Source organism: Sinocyclocheilus anshuiensis, unplaced genomic scaffold (genome assembly GCF_001515605.1).
Source record: "Sinocyclocheilus anshuiensis isolate Anshui unplaced genomic scaffold, SAMN03320099.WGS_v1.1 scaffold590, whole genome shotgun sequence".
NCBI classification, from domain to species: Eukaryota; Metazoa; Chordata; class Actinopteri; order Cypriniformes; family Cyprinidae; genus Sinocyclocheilus; species Sinocyclocheilus anshuiensis.
In genome coordinates, this window is record NW_015544192.1 from 2241248 (window position 1) to 2268336 (window position 27089).

General features: G+C 37.7%; 1 pseudogene; it reads right to left on the reverse strand.

Moving 5' to 3' along the window:
- Positions 1–27089, reverse strand: part of LOC107696594 (potassium voltage-gated channel subfamily KQT member 4-like) — a 46302-nt pseudogene that overhangs the window by 15794 nt on the left and 3419 nt on the right.

The following is a 27089-nucleotide window of genomic DNA, read 5'->3' on the forward strand; positions in this document are numbered from 1 at the left end:
CACACACACACATACACACACACACACACACACACACACACACACACACACACACACACACAAAGGCCATTGTATCAAAGACCAGCATCAGATATGCGATCAATTATGGAGATTTTCAATTATATATAACTACTTTCAGGCAACTTTTTATCAAAAATAAAAAATTCAAATCTATCTACCATATATCAAAGAGTACAACTTCATCACATATCTGATAAATCTTTCAATGTCCCAGTATAGATGTGTATTAGTATCAGCACAAAAAACAAGACAAGCGAACACAGGAAGGCATACAGAAAACACAAACAAGTAACACAACTGCAGCTTACTGGAGTGCCAGGTGTTGAACTTCCTGTAAACAACTTACATATCGATGAATGCTTTAAGTAATAACCTGAGACTTTACTACACTACAGTATGCTAGTATGTGAATTTAACTGTATTACTGTAAATTGCAGGGAAGAGTTAGTGTCCTCTAGGAAGATAGTTAAACTGGACAGTGTCGTACCTGTCCCCAGACAGGTAGGGGGAGCTATACGGCTGGAGCCCCGACAGCAGGGTGTGGTAGGAGTTGTGAAGAACCTTCTTGGTGCTACGCTGCCGTTGGAGGTGACTGAACAGTAATGTCAGTTCTCTGACCCACAAGCAAAAATAAAAATAATAAAACATGATAAAGAAACAAAAGAAAAGAAAAGAAAAAAGAAACCAAACAAACAAAAAACAAAAAATCAAATGGCAAATTAACCATCAAAACACCTTTAAAAAGACAGGGACAATTGAGTTTATAAAACATCTGGGTTAAACAGAAATACAAACTTCCCTGTCATTTTAAATGAATGATAATTAGTCAGATTAATTCATCCAAAAAAGAATGCATGTGGGATAAATATTATTAAGGGAAAAATAGAAATATATTATGAAAAATCAAAAATGTGGAACACTGAGATGCTTTATAAAAGGAATTCAATCATATATTGAATACCAATTATTGAGCCAAAAACCATTGTAAAATTGTGAAGAAATGTTTATATATGTTTGTCAGTTTCAAACATATTTTACATAGGATCGTTACACACTGTAAAATTACTTCCTATTGTTCAGTTAGTGTTATGTCTATAAATATGTAGAAATCCTTAAAACACATTTTTTTTTGATAATAAGACTTGTTTTCAGAGAAACTATAAAATGCTGGTTACAATTTCTATTTCTCCACATTCTTCATCCCACACTAACTGGGACAAAAATGAAATCTCACGTAACTCATGAAAACATGTCATAATCTTTGCTTTCAGTACATGCAAAAATGAATGTTGCAGATGAATAAATCAAAACGATAAAATGAACTGCAAAACTATCAATTAAATCATGATTTCTGGGTCAAAGTACCACTTTTAATTAAAGTGAAAGGGATTTCATAATAACACTGTGCGTCTACAGGGAGGATTCACTGACTGTGTGTTTATCACGAATGAAATATTGTTTTCTCAGAAACTCTATTATAAATCAGTTTGACTAATGCTATTTGGGATATTTTGAACCCCTTCATTTTGAAATCATGACCTCAAAACAGCAAAGCCACCTGTCAGTCATATCAGTTACACACAAGGCCAGTTCAACTTGCACGGCACAGATAAGCATCTCCTCGGAGGGCTCCATTACAGGTCATACTTACCTGAAGGACGGCAGCATACTGTCATAGAACCTGAACCCAGGATGCCCTAACAGAAAGACCAGAGGACCATTAGATGGTTTGGGATCGGTGGCAAAAAAAAATGTCACTGGCCTTAAAATCGACGGCAGTACTTACAGCCGGCAGGGCAAAGAAGGACACTCCTAGTAGGGCAAAACAAGCCGCTAAAAGCCGACCTTGCCAGGTGCGTGGTGTCTTGTCTCCGTATCCGATCGTAGTGAGGGTAATCTGGGTAAAAACAGTAGAGGTGTAAATAACAACATGCTTTTCCTACCAAATTTCAAAATTTCAAAATCACAAAACATGTTTATGGTTAACCAGTTTGGTCAGTGAAATGCATGGCAAGGTCAGGAAAATCATCATCATCATCAACAACAAAAACACAATTAATTTAATTGCTCATTTGCTTAAAAAAGGGGTTACAGCTCAAGGCAGTGGCAGTAATGAAAAACTCAAACGAAAACTAAATGAAAATATTTTCATCAACTGAAATAAACCTAAAATGAATACAAATAATTAAAATTTAAATAATAATAGCATTTTATGTTTAATGCAGGCAAGTTGTATAAAACCTTTACAACCTTCCTGCATTAAACATAAAAATGCTAAAAACTGAAACAACAACAAAACACTAAAAAGACATGCCATTTATGAATAATATGAAAATCAAAATATGAAAAAAAAAAAAAAAAATTTTAAATTCCATTTTTAAAATTCCTTTTAAAAAAATTAAAAAGTACAATAACCATGACTTGAGGCCCCACTGTGTGCATGTAGGCATGATGCTTCTAAAAAATCGTTTCCAACTCAGCAGATTCAGGATATTATTCAGCAATCAGTCTATTGGAGGCAGAATTATAATCCCAGTAGAAAAAAAAACTAAACAGCTATAACATCAATTCCCACAAAACTATTCTGAGCCAGGGAACTGACTGAAAGAACAGCAGCGACACGGGTCATTAGTTCAGTCCAGGGCAGTACTTACTGTTCCCCACCAGAGGGAGTCAGCATAAGTGGAAAATTCTTGGTTATCCTCCTTCTCAGCCAAATAGACCAAGAATGAGGCAAAGATCAGTACCAGGAAGCCAATGTACCAGGCTGTGATCAGCTCCTGAGAGAGAAACAGAGAGAAAGGAAAGTTTAGGGACAATGAAAAGAGTATTCCAGAAGATTTTAAAACACTTAATCAGGTAAATTTATAGCATACATAGATTGTATTATGTATATGTTTAAAAAAGTAAAAAATATGGTTTAAACAAATGTTACAGTGACATAATATTGAAGCAAATGTCCTGTGATGGATTAGCATGTGTGCTGTCACCTTGCTGTGAGCGTACACCACAGAGCCCAGTAGCTTCCAGGTTCCTCCCCGGCGGTCCATGCGCACCATGCGCAAGATCTGCAGAAACCGCATGCTGCGCAGAGCAGATGTGGCGAAGATATTTCCCTGTGTGCCCGCTGCTATCACTGCCAGTGATGCCACGAAGACAATGAAGTCTACAAAATGAGAAAAACATAGATGACAAGAACAGAAAACAGAAGGAGGGAAACAAAGACAATAGGATATTTAAATGCATATATTTAAAATTCATCTTATTCCACTAATATGGGGCAAACACAATCAGTTTTTGAGGGGGCACCACTATAAATAAATAAATAAACTGCTATTTATTTTTGTAAGACATCTGTTGATGTCATTTATGTTTATTGTGCAATGGGCTGAAATCTCAACCTATTGTACATTGATATCTATACACACTACTGTTCAAAAGTGTGGGGTCAGTAATATTTTTCTTCCTTTAAAGAAATTACCTTTTATTCAGCAAGGACGCATTAAATTGATCAAAAGTGATAGTAAATACATCCACAAAGTTACAAAAGATTTCTGCTTTATAAAAATGCTGTTCATTTTGAATTATCAAAGTATCCTGAAAAAAAAATGTATTACAGTTTCCACAAAAATATTAAGCAGCTCAGCTTATTAGAATGATTTCTGAAGGATCATGTGACACTGAAGACTGGAGTGATGATTGCTGAAAATTCAGCTTTGTCATCACAGGAATAAATTACATTTTAAAATATTTAAATAAATATTTCTACAGTTTTACTGTATTTTTGATCAAATAAATGCAGCTTTGGTGAGCATGAGAGACTTTTTTCAACATATATGATAAAATCTTACCTACCCCAAACTTTTGAACAGTAGTGTACATTTGTTTATATATATATATATATATATATATATATATGTATTACTTAGTTTATTAAATCTTTTTATTCTATATTAATTATCAATAATATCATATTAAAATAAATCGTATAAATATTTAAAAATAAAAGTAATACTTTACAGCACGCTGAGCATTACATGCATTCGTATCTGCATCTTATGACATTTCACCAGCAATGTGTGGCTGACTTTTTTATTCTTTTTCCACAGACATAATTCCTTTTGTATTCCTGAGTAAAAAAGTCATATGTCTCCATAAAGATGATTGTGGGTAGACGATGACAGAATATTTAGAAGAAACCTGATTGGACAGAATACATTTGTGAATGGTGTTTTCTGCCATAGATCTTTATACAAACAACTTTTGTTTCCCTTCACTTTAAATAGACATGGTGCTCTTGATCTCAGACTCGGTCTTTACCTATGATGCAGAAGGGCTTTCTGGCGAACCGTAGCCGACCCTGCCATCCTCTGTACCGGCAGCAGCATCCGGCTGCCCAGATCCTCACAAAGTACTCCAGGCCAAAAACCACGATCATCATAAACTCCTGCAAGTCAAACAACATGAAATCAAAATCATTCCTCTTAATAATGCCTGCCTGGCAGTAATGACTGAAGTACTAGACTACTCAAATACCAGTTCCTAAAAAAAAAAATTGAGAGATTATTCATTCTTCATTTATGCTAAATCATATGACTGCTTCTCTTCCTGGTGAAGATGCCACAGACGGCTTGGATTCACAAAGGCCTGCACTAAATGCTTGTATTGATTACAGATCCTGTAGTGGCACCCGCGTTCTCAATGTGAACAAACACATTACAGACTGAGTGTACATTCAATACCAGAACTTGCATGATAGACAACATAGCCCTTTCCTGAAGGAGACCATTAAATGGAAAAAAATTGGGAGAGAAAGTCAGTTTGAGAGAAAAAGCACTTCATACTGAAAGAGTGATTATAGAATTGCAGCTAAGATTACTGGATGGAGTGGGCTACTTCTTGCATACTCGACAACACCTGAATCCTCCCGTGTGCTTACACTGCCATTTCCCAGAGCAAAGATCCCAGCGGAAAACAAAATGCACACTTAACGCAGCCACAGGGAGACATGAGACAGTACAAGAATGCTTACCGTGTGCCAATCAGATGAGAAATGAATCTGACCTGAGATGCTGCTAAAACGGTAATAAAAATAAGGCCTAATAATTTTCAAAATGTGTTTCCTTGCAGTTATAGAGAGTGCAAACGCCCCCCTGATGTGTTATAATGAAGCTGTACACAGAACACTAATAATAGTTTATCATACTAAATAAAGTTCGCAATCCCTTCAGATGGACGGCACACAGAACATACTTTAGTGAAAAGCCTTATAATGAATTAATAATAATTTGTAGTTACAAAACTTTCTACTGCATATGTACGAGTTTATGCTTACAAAGGATTTCAGAACAATACCAGCTGGACTAATAAGATAAACTTCTTAGTAACACAATAGACAGCAAAACAGGCTTGCATACACGGCACATTTGATCCATAATGCTGGCAAACAGAAAAAAAGACCCAATTCACCTTTTTTGAAGACACACCTCCAAAAACACCTAAAAAAAGATATACAGAGTGCGATTGGATGAACTAACAGCCACAGAGAAAGCCCTGTGCGATTAATTATTCAGATGATGTGCTATTGTGAATGTATTTAGAGACGGCACAGACAATGTGGATGCTGTTTAGTGAAGGTACTTAGACAGATCAGACAGTCTGTGGTTGCCAACTTTCAATTTTCTTTAAACTACATTTTTGGATATAAAACACAGGAAGGAAGTCAAACTATTTGCTCTACAGGTAAGAGAAAGTAAGTGGATTCATTTAAATGCAATTTTATAGATATGAAATGTATACTGTGTCAGACTTAAAGCCGTCTGGCAATGAGGAATGAGGTTGAATCAATCAACAATTAAGAAAAACAAGAAACAATCTTCCATTTCTACTTTTGTGATTGTTTCATTTATTTTAAATATATTTGTATAGCTAAAGGAGTAGTTCACCCAAAAATGAACATTTTGTCATTATTTACTCACCCTCATTTCATTCCAAACCATTAGCCATTGACTTCCACTGAACTTTTTTTTTTCTTCCGTAAAATGGAATTACTACAGTCAACTGTTTGGTTACCCACATTCTTCCAAATATCTTCTTTTGTGCTCAGCACAAAAGAAAGGAATTCATCATACAGGAGAATGGTTTGGAACGACATGAGGGTGAGTAAATAAAGACAAATTTTGTCTATGGGTGAACTATGCACTTTTCAGTACATTTCATTATTTAAATATGGCAAAATGTGTTAAATGGATCTGAGAGTACTACACTTTTATTGGTAGCTGATAGCATTATCAAATTAGCCAAAATATTTAATAAATAAACACGCAAAGTGGCTGCATCTGGTCCTGCTGGTAGATGTTGGAATTACATCATCTAGGTATGAAAAAAGCCCTTTTCTCCATTAATGGTCATTCGAAAGTAGTTGTGCATTCTGAAAAATGAATCAACATATAAACTGATAATATTTGATTATAGTAGATGTTTTGCCAGTGTCAGATGTTTTTGCCGAAAGTCTTAAAAACATGAAACGGGCTTAAATTTGATGTTGGGAAGCTGCTAGAAGGGTTTGGGACTGCATATTCTCATGGTGCCATTAATCAATCAGCATTGTTATGATTGTTGTTTCCTCCAGACTGATTAGTATTGTTAGTCTGTTTAAGGTAAAGTCTGTGTCATTTTAACCCCTTACCAGGATGAAGAGCCCCTCGTTGGCAAATGTATGATGGTCTGGAAGGGTAGAGAAAACAGAAAGGACCAGACAGCTGAACACTAGGAGAAAACTGAAACACAAACAAACACACACAAACTAACAGATCAAAATACAATACAAAACTAGGGTGTGCTGTATTTTTTTTTTTTATCAAGTAATACTTTATCATGTAAAACACAGTTAAATGAATGCAGATTTTATCATTATTATTTGATTATTATTTTTTAAATCTATAACTCGATACCTCAGGAAACAACAGCAAAAAAAATTAAAAATAAAATCAACAAACAAAAACACAAATATCACAGCAACACAGCAATGACTGACCAAAAACTCAAAAACAAACATGTGTTCTAAACGTACTGATGAATATTGCCTCTGGTGGACGGAGAAACTCGCCATGGCACTGACACCCCATAATCCAAGTTGGCACTCAGCTCATACACACAGATGCTCTTAATCACTGCTGTCACAGACCCCGCTTGGAAAGCCCAGTATGCCCACTCAAAATGGAGTGGATAAAAGCAGAGATTACTGCCTCACTTCCTGCCATTTCTCAGGAGAACTCAGACTCTTTGAGAAAAGGGGCCCTTTCGCAAGAGCTGGTGCTCCCGGACGGCCCCAGGTGCTCCCAGCTGAAACTTTGCAAAATAAAAGCTGGATTCACCCCACGGTTCTCAGAGAAGTTCTTGGAGTCTGATCGGCTCCATGCAAGCAGCTGCTGCTGGGGATCATGACAAACCCGACACATCTGGCTCACTCTCTCACACGTCCCTGTGTTACTGCTCGCTCTTACCCGCTGCCTTACTTCTCAGTTTTGCAATCTAACTGCACGAGGACAGAATGAAATTGTTCAGCTGTGCTCTTGGGTGTAATGTGATGGTTAGGAGCAACAGTGTCTTGGTTGTGAGGAAATGCAAGATGATTCAAACAGTCACAACAAAAGGACCTTGTTGCTTAATGAGGCCCATAAGGACATTTGAAATACAACTCCTGGGGCTTTTTTCACAATCAATTATTGATAGAAATGGTAAAATGCTAATTGCACAAACTCTCAGGAATGAAGAGCGTTACGAGACTGACAGATCTTAATTAGCAGCTGTATACTGATTCACTTAGAAAAGAGGAAGGAGATCAAGATAGGCAGACAGCCAGTCAACGTCTTGATCAAAATACAGTACTGTTAGATGATCATCAGCTGGCATCAGAAGAGGCTGTAAACATTTAAAGGCCAAAGATAATAATACACTTTCTAAAATTTACCATGTTTACCATCCCAAAGAATGACTTAAGACAAAAAGAAAAAAAAAATGTCAGCAACCTGTAATCCATGCCTTCGTGTGTTGGATGGAAAAAAGCTGCAGAAAACAAATCTATTTTGTAAATCATGGGTGAGTGGAAACTAATACATGGATTATAGTGCTAATTTAACACGCACACACTTAAGCGTATTTAATGGACTTGGTTTCTGGAAGCATTTTCCAAAGCTTTACGTTTAAACAATTTCTGAACGGTTGAATTTTCCCCCATTTGCAGTTCAGAGTGCAAGAAAAGAACTATGACTTTAAGCAAACAATTAAAAAATAAAATGTTTTAGACATTAGTATCTTTCTGAGTATATAAAGGCTAGATTGAGATATTGATGGCTCTAATAAATAATAATGCATAAATAATATTTTGGAAAACCTCTGAAGACTAAAAGGTCACTTCTTCCCTGAACCGTTTCTGCTGAGTGTGACTCATTACTGCCAAACTAATGTACTGTAGGTAAAATGATCCCTCATAAAACAACAGTCTGAAAAAAAGGCCAAAAGCACTGAAACCCAGTTTCCCAGTCCTGAATCATCAACAATCTGACTGGATGGACTGAGGAAGAAAATGCCCAGAAACTGCTTAGCTGCCCCCAATAGGTTTCCATCAAAAATGATGAACGCAGTAAAAAATAGATACATTAGAGCATGCAAAGATCATGTTCGGCTAGCATTTCAGCTAAGAAGCAAGTTTTAAACCCAACCTCCAAACCCAAAGTCAATCTGCCAAAAGCCGAAATCAAATTCTCAAATCAGCAGAAATGACAGTCTCATGAGGTGAAAAAAACAATACAGTGCCACGTGTGTTTGTATTTCCTGGTAAGCACATGATTTGGCTGTAAATCACGTCGATACCATTCTCTGATGGAATGCCTGTGTTGACAATTGGTCCTGGTTGAATTTTACACTGAAAAAAAAAAGTAGTGAAATAAGTTTTACTCAGAAATTGCTGTTAAATTTCACAAATTATTACAAAACTGCAAATACACGTTGAACTAAACATGAAATTGTAAACGTTGTGGCACTGTTGTGAACGCAACAAGGAAGAGAAGAAATTGTTGAATTAAGTCATTATTTTTGTTTTCTTTGTGCACAAAAAGTATTCTCATAGCTTCATAAAATTATGGTTGAACCACTGATGTCACATGGACTATTTCAACGATGTCCTTACTACCTTTCTGTGCCTTGAACGTGTCAGTTACGCTGCTGTCTATGAAGGGTCAGAAAGCTCTCGGATTTCATAAAAAATATCTTAATTTGTGTTCAGAAGATGAATGAAGGTCTTACGGGTTTGAAATGACACAAGGGTGAGTAGTTCACTATTTTTCATTTAGTGAAAAACACAGAAGAAAAAAATAACAACACATAATATGAGGGTGAGTAAATGATGAAAGAATTCTAATCTTTTCATAAACTATTCTTTTAATTCCAGGTAAGCTGCTCATCTTAACCATCAATTTATCCATCATCAGACATTTCATGCAGAATCCAATCAATCCATCCATCCAGGTCTTGCACAAAGAAAAAATAAATCATAGGTACATCTAAGAAGGCTTTAGGCCTTTTCTTTTCTTTTTTCTTTTCTAGTTTTATAAAACTGAGTCTGGTTTATGAAATAATCCATGCAATAATGCAGCATGACACGTGAAGTATGCTGCAATGGACCCTGCTGTGGTTCTCATTAGACTAAATCTTAGGCTAAATTCATCACTTGGACTGTTAATATGCCATAAGAGCCACAGTGAGATGAAAGCAGGAGGACATAGATATGGGCCGTGTGGGTAAACAGAGGGGATGATGAATAGTGAGGGCTTTACACATTGCTGAGCTGGACTCTGTACACCACAAAACATCTGCACATAACGCCAGAGTCTCTGACACTAATTCAATCACGGCAGGCTGATGGACCAGGTATCAGTTACACACAGTGAGAGATAAACATTAAGTTATGCTAATGGTGGGAGAAGGATAAATGTTTGGAAATGGAAAAAGTGGAAGGTGTCACGTGATTCACCTATGATATCTTAACGACAATATGTACATAGAATAATATGTAGATGGGTTAAAAAGCTAAACAAACAATATATCAAATCAGAGAAAGAAGAGAATAAGCAGAGGACAAAGGTGGCAGCAGTGGAAGCTCTATACATATCCACGTGCCTTGAATTGTGACAGCCTGCAAATTTGTCCAGTACACACAACCACATTGTTAACACTGCAAGGTGTCTGTGGGGAATATAAGAAAAGGAAAGAAAGGCTGAAGATGCAAAAAAAGATGAATGTCTTGATACTGTACAATGCTTTATATAGTGCAATAACGTGTGTATGGTAACGTGAACAAAAGAAAAAACCTCTAAACATCTGTCCAAGTCACTGTTAAAAATTATCACCGTTAAATGAATACCAACAATTTCCTTGATCATTGTAGTCATTTTGGCTAACTTGGTAATGTGAAATGAAAATTACTTGATCTAAAGTTTTACAATGAAGCCAGATGCATGTTAAGGAAATTTAAAAGAATAAAGTTGTCATGTAAAGTTTAAAATAATATAAGTAAATTAATTAAACTTAAAGCCATGCAAACTGTTGGCTTCAGTTTTTAAAATGAACAAATATGTGACCCTGGACCACAAAACCAGTCATAAGATTTATACATCATATGAAACCTGATAAATAAGCTTTCCATTGATGTATGGTTTGTTAGGATAGGACAATATTTGGTCGAGATACAACTATTTGAAAATCTGGAATCTGAGGGTGCAAACAAATCTAAATATTGAGAAAATCGCCTTTAAAGTTGTCCAAATGAAGTTCTTAGCAATGCATATTACTAATCAAAAATTAAGTTTTAATATATTTACAGTAGGAAATTTACAAAATATCTTCATGGAACATGATCTTTACTTAATATCCTAATGATTTTTGGCATAAAAGAAAAATCAATAATTTTGACCCATACAATGTATTTTTGGCTATTGCTACAAATATACCCCAGCGACTTAAGACTGGTTTTGTGGTCCAGGGTCACATATTGCAAAATAATGGTATTACTGCAAAAACATGTGGGTTATGGGGCCTCCTTCACATTTCAAGAATTGAAAATTCAAAATACAACTGTTCTAATGAGAGGTAGCATCTTGCTCAAGCATAAATAAAACACAAGATGCAGGTTTGGCAACACAAGCTCTACTAGGAAACACTGTGTAAAACCAAACAATCCATCCATAACACAAATCTGTTATCCACAGTCTAGAGAGCTGCCTGCTAAGTTCATAATAATTCATTTAATTGTAAAGTGGAATTGGAAGTCAGTGTTTAATACTGTACACAGTTGTGAAAGATGCCAAAAAGAAGCAGAAGCAGACAACACAAGAGCTGGAAGTAAAGCGCTTCCATAGCCGCAACCAGCCTGGAAAGCATAAATCCTTAATGTAAGCTAAATAGGGTTAACACTGATACCTATCATACAAACAGAAATACTATCAGTGAAAATCAGCACAGATACATCCCAGAAAAAAGCACAGGCTCCAGCTACTGAATCATGCAAAACTGCCCTGCATGTGGAATGAGGTTATTATGAGGTCATTTAAATATTTTTAAAAGCACACTTCATATCTGGAAAGGAAACGCTAGTTATTGCTCAAGTCCTAAGTTGTTTGGTTCAGTTTTATGTTTTGCTTGGCGTAAAGCAATAGTTCATGCAAAAATTAATTAATTGTCATTGTTTACTCACACTCATGTCACTCACACATTTTATCAGAGGAACACAAAAGTACATTTTTTTTGGAATCATTACCACACAATCTAAGTTAATTGTGACTGTGGTCAAGTCCAAAAAGTACAAAGAACACATGAAAGAACTAAAAAGCATACGACAGCTTTGTATGGAAGCCTGTTTCTGGAATAAAATGTATTTTTCCACGGAACATAAAATAAAAAAAAAAGATAATTGTGACTTTTTGTCTCACACTTTGGACTTTGTTTCCTACAATTCTAAGAAATAAAGAATTGCAAGATATAAACACAGAATTCTGACTTTTTTCTCGCCATTCCTAGCAACTCTGACAGAATTTCCTCTGAATTCTGAGTTTACAGGTGCATCTCAATAAATTAGAATGTCGTGGAAAAGTTCACAATTTGTTTTCCATGACATTCTAATTTATTGAGATGCACCTGTACATGTCATAATTCAGTTTTTTGCTTCTGCCAAAGAATAAAAAATAAATATGGTAAGTGCTTTTATCTCACAGTTCTGAGTTTATATTCTGACTTTTTGTCTCGCAGTTCTGACTCAAAAAGAAGAATTGTGAGATATTAACTCAGAATTGTGAGAAAAAAGTAAGAATTGTCACAATTCCCTTTTTTAGTTTTTTATTCTGAGGCAGAAGCAGGTTTACATACCTGCGTGTGAGGAACAAACCAGAAAAATGTTGTTATCCCCTTTGCTGAGGCTCGTATTCAGACTACTATGACACTTTTATGCTGTTGTAGTGTTTTTTTAGTGCAAATTCAGCTATGAGAATACTTCTCTTCTGCAGTCTTTATGTAACTTGTAGATCATAAATTACTTAATTTTAATCCGATCACTGATATTCTGTTGTGTCAACTGCAAATGGCATCCATCAGTGTGTCTCCACTATTCATTCATGTCACACATCTGTTCACCAGCACACACGCACAAACTCTGTGGCCTTCTGAACACACTCAGCTATCTAGAAACTCTCATTCATGCTATAGTTTGAAAGGGCACAATCACAGGCCACTGAGTCGCAGTATTGTGAGTGGGATATATGCTGAGCTTGCTGAGTGGAAAAGCAGAAGAGGAGTGAGAGATGTTAATTGGACGGCAGAAGGATGATGAGAGGCTTGACATTTACAGACAATACTGTTTCCATGAGCAGACAAGTAGAGAATCCTCTCCATATCCTGAACAAACTGGATGTCACACACAAAAACTTCTAACCATCCATATTACCACATCTGGAATTTTATATCGGAAAACAAGCTATTGCCATGTGAATGGTAAATATCCGATGTGGAACATAAAGAAAAAATATAAATATTTTCTTCAATTATGCACACATTTATGTCAGAAGGGTTGATTTAAAACATTAAATTTTTGTTGAAACATTTTTTATATTGGAAAATGCCACTATTTCACCATTTATTTTTGTTATTGTTACTTTTTTATTGTTACTTGTAGATAGACAGATAATCTAACAGCAAAAATAAATAACACTAGTATATTCAAAAATATTAAAAAATGTATAAAGAATCATCATAAAATATCAAATATTAATGATTAATTAAATATTTAATAAGAAAATATTTTAAATCTTAATATTACTAAAAAAGCAGACCAATTCCATATGTATTTTGTGAAAACACACACACACACACACACCTTGCACTCTTTCACATGCACAGTTCATTGCCTAGATTTCCAGTATTTATGTGCTGACATTTCACCGCTCAATGCACTGCTAACGTCACTCCTAAAAGCCCAAACCCTTGCAAAATATAATGCCTTTATTTACACATGAGGTGAAAAGAAGCCGGTGCATGTGGCCCACAGCTCTGTCAAAGAAGCTTTGATTTAATGCAGACTTGTTTCTAAATATGTCCTCTTTTTGTCCCTGTCATTACTGCAGCACTGGGACAGCCACATGCTAATATTTCAGCAGCATCCACCTGCACATTTTTCTGTTCCGTAGTTATTGATCAGATTGTAAGTTTCTGATCTAAACTACATATAAATATAGTGTGTCAAGCCATGCTGAAGTCACATAACAGAACAGGTTACATGATAATATATACTTCATATATTAATTACACTCGAAAATGGGTGCATTCAGATTCAAACAATGATTGATAAGTTTAAAATATACTCTTTTAAATTACTATTTTCTGGACTCACCTACAGCCATGCTCACACATGGAAAGAGTCTTTGCAGAAATACTATAAAGATTAAAAAAAAGAGCCAGATAATGATTTAAACATTAAATTAAATTGAATTTGAATTAAAACATACAAATCTCACCTCTAAACGACTGACAATGATGTAAAAAAAATTGCATTATGTATTATTTATAAATGTAAAATTATTATTGCAGAACTATGCTCTCTGTGGGACAACCAAATATTTCCACTATTTTTCTGAGCATTTATTCATTACGCTAATCCACTTTGTGTGGATAAGAACCACCAATCTTTCTTTTGATTAAGAGTAACACGTTCGGCATGGAGCATGGATAATTGTTTAATAGGTGCACGGTCAAGCCGAGGTCATTGTTCGGTTAGAGAAGTGAAACTGCCACTAAATTGTCAGAAAGTGACAGAACTGTTCATTTAGTGGGAATTTCCTTTAGTGGATTATGAGATTAACAGGAACTGGCCAGTGGATTGAACAACAACAAAAGAAAGTAGTTTGACTTGTGACTGACTGGATTAAGATGTTTAAGAATTCAAGGGTGTGAGAAAAAGGAAAAGGTTACACATCTTTGGTGGTCAGTGGCAAAGCTTTTATGTGGCAGGTAATAGCTTCAACCCTATGATGCATGAATTTATTCAATTAAAATGTTAAAAAATGAATGCGCCACAGAAGACAGTAGTAAATATTCCAGAGGTACTTGTATTACTTTCTAAGTGCTAGATGAAAGTAAAAATACACTACCTGTTCAAAAGTTTGTGGTCAGTAAGATTTTATTAGTCATTTTATTGTTGACTGGTAGTCTGTGTCTTAAAAAAGATACAACAACATAAAGCATACAGAATTATAGGTAAAGGTCAAAGGTGTTTTGGATGTAACATCACACCCTGAATATTTAAAACAGCTTTTAAGGATCTGTTTTAGAAGCTTAAACGTTCAGTATAATATACAGTATAGGTTAGAACAATACTCTTTGGACACACATATATAAATTTATTTGGTAAATGTATTTCCATAGTAGTTTATTTACATGTCTTCTTTGTCAAATAAATCTACCTCAAGTGAGTGTAACACACACACACACACACACGCACGCATTTATGCAGTATCTTAAAATGTCCATAACACTTTTGGTGGAAAAAAAAAAAACATTCTAAAACCATTCCTAGAAATTAAGTGCACCCTGAATTACATAAAAAGATTTAGCCAATCAAAGTTACACAAGCCTGATCATGGAGTGTCAGTGTCTCTGTTCAGCTGAGATGCCACAGAACCGTCCCTCTGACCCTCTGGTGGGAACGTTCTTTTGAAGACAGCCTTATTAACAGACAAGCGATGGGAGCATCTGGCGGCAAAGAAGAGACGTTTATAGAGCACGCCAAATGCTATCTCACCATTACGCTTATCATTCGAAGTACTATTTACAAGATCAGCGGGCTACCATCTTTGAACAAGACTTCAAACATGGACCTTCTGGTTCATCTAAACAACTGCTGTGGCACGCGAGAGTGTAATCAAGGGTGCAGCACCTTGTCAACGCTGCTAAAACTGACACAAAACACAGTGCAGAGACTCCACCACTGCTGTCTCATCACTACCTGGAATTTCTGATACAGTTAGTTTATGCAGCAAACACATGTTAGATACATAACATTCCCCCACCTAACTTAACCGAGATGTCTGAACAAAGTAGGAAAGTAAGACTGAACTTTTTTTTTAAACTTTTATCAGCAATGATATTTTACTATTAATATTTTTTAAAAGTGACATTTACATTGTTACAAAAGATTTCTATTTCAAACAAATGCACATTTTTAAAGTAAATTTCTATTCTATAAGAATCCTGAAAAAATATATATAATGGTTTCCACAAAAATATTAAGTAGCATAACTGTTTTCAACATTGATAATAAGAAGAAAGAAATAACAAAGAAAGTAGAAAGACTGACATAATGGCTGCTGGAAATTCAGTTTCACCAAAAAAAATTAATGAATAAATAAAGAAATAAATAACTTTTAAAAATAAAACAATTCTAATTATTACTATTACTATATTTTTGATCAAACTGAAGCAGCCTTGGTGAGCATATGAGGCTTCTTTCAAAAACATTTGACAAAATCGTACCTATCTTTTGAAAGGTAGTGTATTGATCCCATTTATAGAAATACCATTTATATATTGTTTATATACATAGATATATTAAGAGGAAGCAAAGTTATGCACTGCAAAAAAATGCTTTTCTCACTTAGATTTTTTTGTTTTATTTCCAACCAAAATATAAAAAAAATCTTAAATCAAGAAGGATTTTCTAGACAAGTAAAAATTATTGTCTTGTTTTCAGAAAAAACAAGTCAAAATGAAGTGAGTTTTTGCTTACCCCATTGACAGATTATTTTGCTTGTTCTAAGCAAACTGAAAACAAGACAATAATTTTTACTTGTCTAGAAAATCCTTCTTGATTTAAGAATTTTTAGATATTTTGGCTGGAAATAAGACTGAAAATCTAAGTAAGAAAAGCATTTTTTGCAGTGTGGAAAAAGAGTGAGACTGAACGCAGATAATGCTGCTCTCAATGATCTATTTCTTTTGACTGTAGAACTACTGAGCAATAAGAGAGACACAGCAAGAAACACCAAGATCATCTGTGAATTCTTCTCATTCATCATATGACATCTTGCAGGAAACAGAGCCAAGATAAGACCATCCAGGCCAGCAGATGCTAGGAAGCTTTTGTAGTTTCACAAAGAAAAACATGCACAGTATCACACATACACAGATATAGACACACGCATACTGTACACACACCTACTTGGATCTGTCAGGCCTAATAAATAACTTGCGAAAACGTTACATCATTATTACGTATCCAAGTACACACTCAGTGCAGCTGTATACATAACTAACAATTCAGAGAAAACACATGAACAATATTCCAAAATAAAAACTATTATTTCATAGAAATGAAAGCTAATATCTTTGATGACAGGGGAAAAAAAATCACTATTATTCATTAAGATTTACAATGAATAATTGTATTTATAGTAGATAAATTAGTCTACAAACACTTGCGAATAAAGCCATAAATATATGCACACTCAGTCCAATACTCTCATTTTAGCAAAAAATGTTAATCTCTAATATTATTTTGTAATTTACTTGAGAGATGAAAAGTGTTGACTAATGTCAGTCTTTAACTGCAAAAGTGCAAAGATAATCAAAATGACCAAAAAGTAGGAGATGAATGGGGGCAGACTGAATCTCCATATTCAGAAATTTAAAGGGGTCATATGATGCGATTTCAATTTTTCCTTTCTCTTTGAAGTGTTACAAGCTCTTGGTGCATAAAGAAGATCTGTAAAGTTGCAAAGACTAAAGTCTCAAATCCAAAGAGATATTCTTTATAAAAGTTAAGAGTCAACCACGCCTACCTAAAACGGCTCGCTCTAACACGCCCCCACATATCTACCTCACTATGTGGGAAGATTTGCATAACGCCGCCCAAATGTTCATGCAAAGAAAGAAGGCGTAACTACATTTTTATATTTAAAGAATTTGCCACTGACGATTCAAACGCGAGTTTTGAGCAGTGTAGAGTAGCGTTTGTAGTTTGTCATTTCTCCGATCACAAATGCAGACATGGTTTTATGTTTACGCGGCGCAACACGTAAAAACACAGTATAAGTCATTATAATCTGTAATTATGTCCCCACTGGATGCAACAAATGCCTCGTTTATAATGGCTTTTAATGTTTTTGTCTTATCGTGCCGGGACAAGGCATCACAGTAGGGTAAGGGGTGTAAATTTTCCGTCTCACGTTTGAGGTATTCGGCCAATCACAACGCACTGGATAGCTGGCCAATCAGAGCACACCTCGCTTTTCAGACCGATGAACTTTGTAAAAACCGACGCGTTTCAGAAAGGCGGGGCATAGAGGAGAAACAATAATGTACAGTACACTCTAAAAAATGCTGGGTTAAATATAACCCAGCGCTGCGTTAAATATAACCCAGCGCTGGGTTAAAAAGGGACAAACCCAGCTTTTGGGTTGTTTTGACCCAGCAGTTGGGTTGTTTTGACCAAGCAGTTGGGTTCAAAACAACCCAACCGCTGGGTCAAAACAACCCAATAGCTGGGTTTGTCCCTTTTTAACCCAGCGCTGGGTTATATTTAACCCAGCATTTTTTAGAATGTATGTGGAAAATAATGTGTTTTTTGAACCTTAAACCGCATAAACACATTTCATTACACCAAATACACAAAATAATGTTATTTTTAGCAGCATCATATGACCCCTTTAATAAAAGCCTCACAGATTTTTTCACTAATAGCATTTTTAGTATTTTTTTTAATGGATGTTGTACTAGCAACAATGTTTGCGGTTATTAGTTCACTAATATGTTCATTCACAACAGATACACAAACACCAAACCACTTTGTGAGAGTCGTCAGGATGCTTGTCCGTATAAATACCTCTCTATATTATGAATTTGTTTTAGCCCTGTTGCTATGGTGAGGTTTCCCGACATGTTTATAGAACCTGCCATTATAAATTAAAGGGCCTTAACAACACTTAAGGGGACTTACACAAGACATCAGCTGCCGACCGGCAACCAGCAGGGAGGTGGGAGTGTAGAGGTTAGCTCTGTCGAATTTTCAGTAAAGATGTTCACGGGGTTCCCTAAAATATCCATTTCTAACCATTCTATGCAAATTAAATACACAGCTTAAGAGTCCATGATGTAACAACACCACAGAATCTAGCAATTAATTAAGAGTCTAAGAGTCTATCATAAGTCTACACTTGGCAAATATCTCAGTAACTATCATGTCAAAAGTCTAATTACACAAGTATGTTTTCTCCACCAACAATTCTCCACAATTGGGGCATGATGTCACGGAAGATCAAAGTGTTTTCAAAGCATTTGGTGGCAAGTGGTTATGGTACACAAACATGCACCTATACAGATGAAAGGTTAAACTGTGTGCACTCGATAAACAGCATTTCATACAGCTGAGTGTGACTTTCAGAATTATAAGTGAATGGTGTTTTAACCATTAATAATACACATAAAACCTTAAACCTCTGTGACGAACCCTCTTAGTTTAAAATGACCGTTATTAACTTTTAGTTTGGATGGCAAACAATAACATGAATAATTCATGGTGCCAGTGCAAACGAGGAGTGGCTAACCTTATTTTAACCCCAAATAAATTCAGGACCACAACATAAACCCCTCAACAATGAAAACATCAAACGACTGACATTCACTGTTAAGGTGTTTACGAAAGCAGGAACAAATGCTATAAATGTCCCTCGGCTACTTACAAAAGACAATGTTCTAAAGGCCGAAGCATTTGAAGCATCTCTATCATGCCTAATTCTCTGGTGATGAACTTTGATGTCTGCAGTTGTAAAAACCACCTGAGTGCAGTAAGATGGTTACGTCCACTTAAAATTAGCTTCGGTCAAAGGCTTGCACCAGAATTGTCAGACTCTTGAGTATAGCCTGGCAAAAATAACATTACATAAACAGAGATTACAGCAGATTAAGGTGGTATCGACACTGATGTGGTTCACGTTACACGCTATGACCGTTATGCACTTTTGGGCCTTTGGTCTTCCCGTCTCTCTCGCTGCTTCCCGTCTCTCTCGCTTCTGTCTAATCTATATGGGAGGGTGTGTTGTGACGCACAGATTCAGATGGATACCGAATTACGTCAATAAATCAAAAGTGTTCCTGCATTCCTCGCATGATAAACATGACAAAAGTTGTACAAATACAGATTTGTGATCATACATGGTTGCCTTACTATTTACCCGTTCTGTTAAGCATGGCCAACTTTGCGAAAGCAGTGATTTGACCAGCAGTTATGCACTTGCTAGATTAACATGGCAATTAATCACTGTGATTCATTGGGAAAAAAAATAACACTAACAAAGCGCAGAATACACACAATCTTAACCCTGAGTCAGCATTTGTAAATTACAGTGCGAACACTACACTATCAGCTGGAGAACAGTCCAAGCTCCAGTTCATCATTATCCTGGAAATTTAAAACCCACTGTGCCTCATCCTGGGAGAGACAGGCCGTCCCGTGGGAAACATTTTTGCCCCGAAAGGAGAAATGAATACACCACATCAAGACTTCTTCTCCAGCGTTATGTCACAAGGACGAACCACCACACTACCTTTTACTGCAATATCTCTTGCAATGATTTAACTTTATTTTAATCTTTTATATAATTTGAAAATGCACATATTAAAATTTGGTGTATCACAATCGGTTACGAGAGACATGAGAACCAATGACGGTTGCTTGCCAGCATGACGACATATATTTGAATAGGCATAAACTTGAATGAGATTTGAGAACTGCAGTAGGGAAAATAATCAGTGAATAATAACTTACATAGCTTTGTGTGAGGAACAAAATGAAACTGAAGTTGTTGTAAATTGTATGTAATTTTTTTATGGTGTTTTTCCCCCACTTTGATTGTATGGACATGAGCAGACTGAACAAAGTGAAAAAAAAAAGAAAGATCATGTGACACTAAAGACTGGAGTAATGCAATCACCTTTAGAAAAGGAGGGTATGTTGGCAGCTGCCATAGCATGGATACACAAAATAAAAAAAAACGTCTCTCTCTCACCACACATACTTAACATTAGCACTGAATAACCTTCCCATGGTATGAATGTATCAGGAACCTGAGTAAAGCTGGTAGTGCCAGCTGGACGCTTGGCCATGTACAGAATGTGACAGGGTATTGAATTAGACATCAGTTTAGTGTCAGCAGGCACTGCCACAGATGTGATGAGTGACTGTGTGAAATCTAGGGATGCAACATTCATTTCAGAAGGCCGGGGCAAAAAAAAATCTGAACAAAACTCCTCATGCATGTTTGGTCTTGATGGGAAATGGCTTTCTCTCACATTTACTGAATGTATATTGGACTACAGTGACCCACCACCCAAACATCTAAAGGCTGTGAGAGTGATTCCTACATAATCACCTCCTCCGTTTGTTAATTATTGTTTTTTTCCCCTTCTTCTTTGAAAAAATAAAGAGAAATAAGAACATCATTCATATGACCAGTAATACCTTCAGTTGCCTCTTCAGTAGTTCCTGTGAGGATGAGACATAAAAAAGTCACTCAAAGCCTTAATAAACAACGTGAACTAATGCAGATAAAGAGAGCATTCCCTACACACACCTCATTTAACTCAATCTGCTGAGTAACAGACTTCGGTCCTTGGCTGAGAAAAAAACGGCACCACCGTAAAATGGGCCTCCACCTTGTGAGAGTCTTAAAGATAATGTTTTTTAAAAACATAAAACCAAACCAAACCAAACTTAAGAAACAGATGCACATCTATTTTTCATCCTGAAAGGACTGGACTATCCTATTAAGTGAAGCCAAAGACCTGAGGACATAGTCCACTCACAAGTATATTTACAATCAATACTAAATGTGCCCTCAACTAGCACTTAGCAGATAGACTCAAAAGGCATTTCCTCTTCTTCCACCTAATTCACCTTATGAGGGGGAGTGCCGTAGCTTGAGCGGAAATTAAAGCTGGTGTGAGAAAAAGAGATAATACACTCCTGAAGCATATTATGGAATGAAGAGTGATAGCTAAATAAATATTGGGTGTTTTTAATGGGGCAGAATTTACACACTCCATTGACGCTAACCAATAAAACAGGCTAATGAGAAACAAGCAACACTGCAGTCATGAGCAGCAGGATAAATGAATATGCTGAGCAGAAAGTTATATTCAATAAACAAATTTGGTACGGTGCTGGATCACCACCGCATGATTTTCAATATAAAAAACAGGTCCTTAAGCAACACCTGCATTCATTCGAATAGTTTAAATAGCTTCCATTCTGGAAAAAATCAGTCTTTGGCAAATGTTCATTCATTTCCTGATTTGTGTAAAGAAACTGTACTATGGAAGTTGCATCCATCTCAATCCTTCATCTATAAATAATGAGAATTTATATGTATAATCTAATAAACCCATGTTATAAAAGCCTGAAATATGATTGGTATTTATCTGATGAGAAATGGTGAGAAATTAAATTATATAGAAACCTGTTTAAAGAAAATGATCAAAGTTGGGTATGGCAGGTCAATATTAAAGTAATGTAGACACGAATAGGGTTAGTAGCTAAAGGCTGATGTCTTTTCAAAAACTAAAACAAAACCTAAACAAACTAAAACCAAAACAAAACAGAAAAAAAAAAAAAAAAATCTAAAGAAATTAAATAAAAAAAATAAATCAAACCAAAATGAAAAACAAGAAAAGAAAATCCAAAAGTTAAATAAAAAGCTACATAAATCAAACCAAAATTACAAAAAAAACAAAAAAAAACAAAACAAAAACAAACAGAAACTCAATATCTGTCACAAAGCAAGGCCAGACACAACAGGTAAGTGCAAAACAGGATGGTTTATTGACTTGATAAGTAGATGAATGGAACGGTTGAGGTAAAGGCAGGTGAGTGTCAACAGTGAATGATTCCAGGGTTCTTATCGGAGTTCTGATGGAGAGTATCTTATGCCGGTTTCATTGGAGATCGTGGAACAGATTCCAAGGAGTCGTTGGAGGATCGCGGGAGGAACAGAAGGTAAGTCTTTCTAGGAGAATACAGTAGAGAGATTCCAGAACAGTTCATAGGAGTGAACGGTAGATCGGACAGTGAGTGACTGAGATGTGTGTGTATTTGTAGAGTGGCTTGATTGGTGACAGCAGGTGTGGGTGATCAGAACTCAGGTGACTGATCGGGTGATTATCCTGGATGGTGACTGAAGTGACTGATGAATCCCTGACATTACCCCCTCCTCCAGGGGCGGCTCCTGACACCCTCAAGTGGCGACGGGGGCGGCCACGGCTTCTGGGTGTGGGGCGACCATGATGGGTGCGATGGAAGTCCTCCAGTAGCAAAGGGTTCAGAATGTCGTCCCTGGCCACCCAGGAACGTTCCTCCGGTCCATAACCATCCCGGTCGACCAAATATTCCAGCCGACCACACCGTCGCCGTGAGTCCAGGATGTCTCGGACCAGGTAGATGGACGGTTGGTCAAGGATTTCTGGAGGAGGAGGTTCATCGGGTTCGGTGGGTCCTGGAGCAGAGGGAGAGTGAGGTTTAAGGAGTGAAACATGGAAAGTGGGGTGAATTCGGTACCTGGGTGGGAGTCGGAGTTCATAAGTGACGACTACGTCCTCGGGGATTCCGAAGTTTCTGAAGATATGTGTGAACAAACTTTCGGCAGTTTCGAGGGCGGTTGGAAGTCCTTTGAGGGGGATTAGCTTACAGGCTTTGGAAAAACAGTCTACAACTACCAAGATGCAGGTATACCCGTCTGAGTTGGGCAAGTCAGTCACAAAATCGATTCCCAGGTGAGACCAGGGTCGATGGGGAATTGGCAGGGGCACTAGCTTGCCTACGGGGAGGTGACGAGGGGTCTTGGACATGGCGCAGACTGAGCAACCTCGGACGTACCTGATGACATCCTGGGTCATACTGGGCCACCAGTACCGAGCTTGGAGGAGCGAGAGGGTCCGTTGGCTGCCTGGGTGTCCAGAGCCCAGTACGTTGTGAACTGAGCCCAGAAGGGATTGCCGTTGAGAAGTGGGTACATACGTTTTCCCTTCTGGGCCTCCCGGCGGAGCAGGTTCGGTAATAGTGGCGGCTCGAATGTCCTCGTCGATGTTCCATTGAATGGGGCTTACAATCAGGGCTGGAGGGAGAATGGGCTCAGGATCGGAAGGTGTGTCTGGAGAGTGCATGCGTGAGAGGGTGTCGACTTTATTGTTACGATTCCCGGGACGATAGGTGATGGTGAACTGAAACCTGGTGAAGAATAATGCCCAGCGGGCTTGGCGAGGGTTAAGTCTCTTGGATTCTCTGAGGTATTGAAGATTCTTGTGGTCGGTCATTACTGTGAACGGATGGTTTGCTCCCTCCAGCCAGTGCTGCCACTCTTCCAGGGCGAGTTTGATAGCCAACAACTCCCGGGATGGGACTCTCACACGAGTCCCATCTGATCTCTGGATAACTGAGAACTAGCCAGGGGCATCCCAGGATGATATCCACGGTGGGTCCCTTCAGTACCAAAAACGTGATTTCCTCCTCGTGTAGAGTGCCAATCTTGAGCTTTAGTGTCTACTTGCTACTTTAGTGTCTACTTGCATCGGCTCTGGTACTGGGGAACCCATGCCGGGCGTGACAGACTGGTGGGTGGCTTCGGTGGAGTGGCATGGCATGCGGACAGACGCTGGGAAATTCAGTTGGCTTTTTGCATGAAGCTTTCCAGTCCAACGGAGTCATCATAGATAGCCATTTGAGCTTGTACACGGGGATTCAATCCGTGCCGGTAAGCACTAAGTAGAGCCACCTCATTCCACCCGCTAGTCGCCGCCAGCGTTCTGAACCGCAGTGTGTAGTCATCCAGGGAAGATATGCCTTGGCGCAGCCGCAGTAACTGGTCGGACACAGATAGCACTCCTGCAGTGTGACCAAAGACTTCTTTGAAATGGTTAGTGAAGGCATCATATTAAATTAATTATGGCACTGTTAGCGTTCAATATGGCCTTAGCCCACAACAGCGCTCTTCCATTAAGAAGTGATATCAGGAATGCTACCTTAGTGCGTTCGGTGAAGAACTTCTGCAGCTGCATCTCGATGAACAAGGCCACTTGCAGGAGGAAGCTGCCACACTCAGCTGCATCACCCGTGTATGAAGCAGGTATGGCCATGGGACTGACAGAGGCAGATTGGAGGGTTGCCGGAGGAAGCAGAGAAGCCCGGAGGGCGTTTACCAGCTCCTCCAGGACTTCTGCGGGTGTGGGAGGTCGAGGATCCATGAAGGTAATTGTATTGGTCCGGTCTTCTGTCACAAAGCAAGGCCAGACACTACAGGTAAGTGCAAAACAGGATGGTTTATTGACTTGATAAGTAGATGAATGGAACAGGTGAGGTAAAGGCAGGTGAGTGTCAACACAGTGAATGATTCCAGGGTTCTTATCTGAGTTCTGATGGAGAGTATCTTATGCCGGTTTCATTGGAGATCGTGGAACAGATTCCAAGGAGTCGTTGGAGGATCGCGGGAGGAACAGAAGGTAAGTCTTTCTAGGAGAATACAGTAGAGAGTGTCTAGAACAGTTCATATGAGTGAACGGTAGACCGGACAGTGAGTGACTGAGATGTGTGTGTATTTGTAGAGTGGCTTGATTTGGGACAGCAGGTGCGGGTGATCAGAACTCAGGTGACTGTGATCGGGTGATTATCCTGGATGGTGACTGAAGTGACTGTGATGAATCCCTGACAATATCAAGGCAACTCAAAGCTGGAAATACAATTCAAGGTATCACGCAACACACTGTATCATAACCGCACTGCTTACTGGAAAAGTGTCTGCCATCATTATGTTTAAAAGCCTACTAAAGCATGTGTATTAAATAATTGCCTTGTCATCCAGAGGTGGACAGAACAAACTATCTGTGGTTTGTCTGGGGCCTACAAATCTTTTTGCTGCAAATCTACTGTGCAAATCTGGCATCCTTAATGCTGCGTATCCTAAAAATCTTGGTGGCCCCTCTGGTCAGCATCTAAACTTGACAAGGTCACAGCCACCACAGAAGAAAAATCAATGACCTTCCTGGGAGAGGAGGGTCGTATCCCTGTTGGATTTATGATCGCTGCGTAATTTCTTTAAAAGCACAAAAATGCATTATTAAACAGCGTAACAGCACTATGAGCACAAAAGCATTTCTTACACACGCAATCCCACCGTGCAAGGCTACATGTTTGTGCCGAGGGAGCGCAATTTTTATTATATATTTATTTACTCAAACTCAAGTGTACAGCACTTTGAGGGACCGAGCAGCACCAGTTCTGGAAAAGGTGTTATTTCTGGCTGACTACTTAAAGTTAAAGAATGGGTAAAACTGCAAAACATACTGAATCCTAAAGGAGATAAAAATGCAGGCCTGTTCACTTTTCCCTCTGGTTCTCTCACCTCCATATTTTCCTTCTCTTTTGGCTACGTCCATATCTTTTGTGCTAAAACAGCCAATACCATTGCATTTTTATTATATTAAGCTGCAAAACTGTTTACATTTATTCAAAAGAAAAAACAAAAAACAAAAATAAAAGCTAGACAAAGTCATTCATAAATAGGGAAGTCATTTAACAAAATGAGAGCTCAATTATTGCTTAATTTGTAGGGTGGGCTTGAAGCGTAACTCGGGGGCTGTTCAAGGGATGAAGATGTTTCCACTGTAATCACTGCTGTTCATCTCTTCAGTTTGAGACTGTTTAGCAACTCCTGGCACCGTTGCCCCCATTTACAGTCCAAGAACCTTTGTGAAACTCTGAAAGCCCTTGTGTTTGCTCAGGGCCTGTTGAAAACAGCATGTGATTTTCTATATGTGGTGCTATGGAAAACGAATGCAACTAAAGGTCAGCTTCGGCCTACTAAAACTCCAGCTGCATCCTAGGCATCTGCTTATGTACATTACATATGTTCACCTTTGACCCCCATCTCTAACAAACGTCACGTCAACACTCTGATAGCTTGTAAGTTTACCCTCGACAAGACATCTTAATCTGGGGTGAGCGCAGGGGTGATAGAAAAAGAATCCTGTCCTATGCATAAACATTTTACAGGCTACCAGCCATTTGTGTAGAACTTCTAACAGTGTCAAAGGTTCCTCTCGTGTCCTAGCAATGGCTCAGTCACAACTGAAGGAATTTGTGTTAGGAACTGCAGCAGGTGTCCTTTCGGTCTGATTTGGGTGTAATGGCTCCATTTTCACCCAAAATGCATTTTCACAGATTTAATTTGTGCTTTCAATCCTGCTGAGTCAAAATTTTGACCAACTCGCATCATTCCCTAGCATTTAATTTATAAGGTATGTTTACAATCTGTGAGAAAACCACAGGTATCTGGTATCTGAAAACAGAAAAAAGTGTTAAAGGGGTCATATGATGCGATTTCAAGTTTTCCTTTCTCTTTGAAGTGTTACAAGCTCTTGGTGCATAAAGAAGATCTGTAAAGTTGCAAAGACTAAAGTCTCAAATTCAAAGAGATATTCTTTGTAAA